This window comes from Mastomys coucha, unplaced genomic scaffold (assembly GCF_008632895.1).
Source record: "Mastomys coucha isolate ucsf_1 unplaced genomic scaffold, UCSF_Mcou_1 pScaffold15, whole genome shotgun sequence".
NCBI lineage: Eukaryota > Metazoa > Chordata > Mammalia > Rodentia > Muridae > Mastomys > Mastomys coucha.
This window is the reverse complement of record NW_022196897.1, coordinates 112313207-112316588: the sequence shown is the minus strand read 5'-3', so window position 1 is coordinate 112316588 and position 3382 is coordinate 112313207. Positions and strand designations below refer to the sequence as shown.

General features: G+C 44.9%; 1 protein-coding gene across 1 annotated transcript in view; it reads right to left on the bottom strand.

Moving 5' to 3' along the window:
* The window catches only part of Usp8 (ubiquitin specific peptidase 8), a gene marked incomplete at its 3' end in the record, with an annotated part of 54591 nt that overhangs the window by 17537 nt on the left and 33672 nt on the right, over window positions 1-3382 (bottom strand). The window lies entirely within an intron of this gene.

Below are 3382 nucleotides of genomic sequence, written 5' to 3'. Positions count from 1 at the left end.
TATATTTTCAGATTTTATTCTATGATCTTCAGGCAATTTAACTGCTGGTTTTTTCGTACGATCAACCTAGAGAAATACAAATAGAGCAAAATGTGCTTTTAGTGTAGTTTTTGAGACAAGTTCTTACACATAGGCTAAGTTGGCCCCAAACCTACAATCCTCTTGCTTCAGTAAAATTTAGGAGTATTTCTTCAGTTTCAGTTTGCAATCACGTGTTCTGGGCTCAGAAGAGTTACATGTCTTAAAGACTGGCTAGAACCAAGACTTGACAGAGGAGTCTGAAGCTCCACACCAACACACCCACCTAACCCCTCCCCATCTCCACGTAAGTGCCCCATTATACCTCACATTCAGCAGGGCCAAAAATGAATGTATGGTGCCCACAAACAGGGAGCTTCCCTTAACTCTCCACATGGCTGTATAAACCAGTTACCTGGCAGTTCTAGGCCATGTTCTTCCCATAGCTTTCTGCTACCTGGTGAAATTCCTTTCAGCTTTACCTCCACCTCTGAGTTAGTGTACTGGCTGATTTTGTGTGTCAACTTGACACAGGCTGGAGTTATCACAGAGAAGGGAGCTTCAGTTGGGGAAATGCCTCCATGAGATCCAGCTGTGGGGCATTTTCTCAATTAGTGATCAAGCGGGGAGGGCCCCTTGTGGGTGGTGCCATCTCTGGGCTGGAAATCTTGGGTTCTCCAAGACAGCAGGCTGAGCAAGCCAGGGGAAGCAAGCCAGTAAGGAACATCTCTCTATGGCCTCTGCATCAGCTCCTGCTTCCTGACCTGCTTGAGTTCCAGTCCTGACTTCCTCTGGTGATCAACATCAATGTGGAAGTAAGCTGAATAAACCCTTTCCTCCCCAACTTGCTTCTTGGTCATGTTGTTTGTGTAGGAATAGAAACACTGACTAAGACAAATTGGTACCAACATAGTGGGGTATTCCTGTGACAACATGACCATGTTTTGGGGAGGACTGTGGAAGGACTTTGGAACTTTGAGCTAGAAAAGCCACTGGTTGTTAAGAACTCTGTGGGATGTTCTGTAGGAGCTCAGAAGATCATGAGCAGTGCAGAAGATGGAGGCCTGGCTTGTGAAATTTCAGAGGGAAGATTAAAGACTCTTATCAGGGCCATGTTGTTTTGATTGTGAAGATTCTGTGGTTCTGGTTAGCTGGGGCTGAAGAATCAGCTGTGATTAACAAGATACCAGAACTACTAAAGCGAAAACTTTGCATTACTGGGACTATTGATGCTGGTTAGCTAGAGCTAAGAAATTAGCGGTGATTAAGAAGAGACCAGCACCACTGAGGTGACATCTTCTGGGAAGTGTTTTCTGAGAGCACAAAGAGGCTGTGTTCCAGAGATAGCCAAGGTTGTACCTTGTGCTGCAGCAGGACTTGGTAATGTGTAAGAGTCACCCAGGTGGTACTGGTTTTGAAGGCATGAAGGGGTCATGAAGAGCAGCTGATGCTCAGCACAGTGAGAGGCCATGGAAGGCCATTGGTGAAGGTGCAGCCTCAGTTGCAATTGATGGCCCAGGACTGAAGGGGTCATGCAAAGGAGTTGAGGCTTGGCACCATGAAGAGGGCCTATGAGAGGCTATTGGTGAAGCCTAGTTACAGCAGAAGACAGTGTTTTAGAGATGCCAGTACCATGAATGACCACCAAGAACAGAAGCAGCAGTGGAGTACAGGCATCTGGAGCCTAGAAGACATGGTGTGTGCTACAAAGGGCAGAACTGGAGAAGTGACCCAAGCCCTTGGGAGGAATCCAGAAGATCGTGAGTGGATCCCAGACATTGGACTGTTGGAGTTTGATTTTTGCTTTTGATTGTGACTGTGCCCTGATATTTTTCCCTCTTGAAGGAAGAAAGTATTTTAGTGGAGCCCACAGTTAAGAGACTTTGAATTTTAAAAGATATTGGACATTTTAATATGTAAAGACTGTGGGACTTTAGATCTTGGGGATGAATAAGAAAGTAAGGGTTGAGGCTTAATAGCGATGTGTTTGTGTGTCAAGTTGGCAAGGGGTCAATTATAGTGGCTGGTTTTGTGTGCCAACTTGATACAGGCTGGAGTTATCACAGAGAAGGGAGCTTCAGTTGGGGAAGTGCCTCCATGAGGTCCAGCTGTAAGGCATTTTCTCAATTAGTGATCAAGTAGGGAGGGTCCATTGGGATGGTGCCGTCCCTGGGCTGGAAGTCTTGGGTTCTATAAGAGAGCAGGCTGAGCAAACCAGGAGAAGCAAGCCAGTAAGAAACATCTCTCCACGGCCTCTGCATCAGCTCTTGCTTCCTGACCTGCTTGAGTTCCAGTCCTGACTTCCTCTGGTGATCAACAGCCATGTGTAAGTAAGCTGAATAAACCCTTTCCTCCCCAGCTTGCATCTTGGTCATGATGTTGTGCAGGAATAGAAACCCTGACTAAGACAGTTAGGAAGCCTACTGCCTAACACCATCCTCTCTTCCCGAACTCCAGAAAAGCCTCCCACTGCCCGTTCTCCTGTTTTTTGTTTTTGTTTTTTCCGTTCCCCTGTTTTGTCCCATTTCCAGTCACACACCTCATGTGCCCAGCATAAGTGTGAAAGTTGACAGTTTTGCAGAGTTGGTTCTTCTCTCCCACCTTTATGGAACACCTTCTAGGAACTGAGTTCAGGTCACCAGGTTTATTTGGCAAGAGCCTTTATCTGCCCAGCCATTCACTCACCCAAGTAATCATTGTAAAACAAATCTGACCATGTTTCTCTTTTGTTTAATAAAATCCTATTTTACATAGCTATTCATGTTTAAGTTGTAGTGCACATACATATACTTAAGTACATATAACTACATACAAAATGAATAAATGAACTAAATAAACTTTATCATAGCCTTACTACTATTCATTCTTTAATACCTAAACATCTTTCTTCATTTATTTCTATTTTATGTGGATTGGTGTTTTGCCTGTGTGTATGTCCATGTGAGTGTGTCAGACTCCCGGAACTGGAGTTATAGACAGTTGTGAGCTGCCATGTCCATGTTGGGAATTGAATCCAAGTCTTCTGGGAGAGCAGCAAGTGCTCTTGGCCGCTAAGCTATCTCTCCAGCTCCAACATATTTATTGTTTTGTGTTGTGCACCCTGTATGTGATGTGAATGCAGAGTCAAGCGAGGAGGTCAAAAGACAACTCCTGGACGTTGGGTCTTTTCCGGCCACATTGCAGGATTCAGGGACTGAAGCTGACCTCAGGTCATCAGGCCTGTGCATAAATGCCCGTACCCACTAAACCACCTCACCAGCTCTACTTCGTTATTTTGTTTTATTTTATTTTATTTATTTTTTGTTTTTTCGAGACAGGGTTTCTCTGTGTAGCCCTGGCTGTCCTGGAACTTACTCTGTAGACC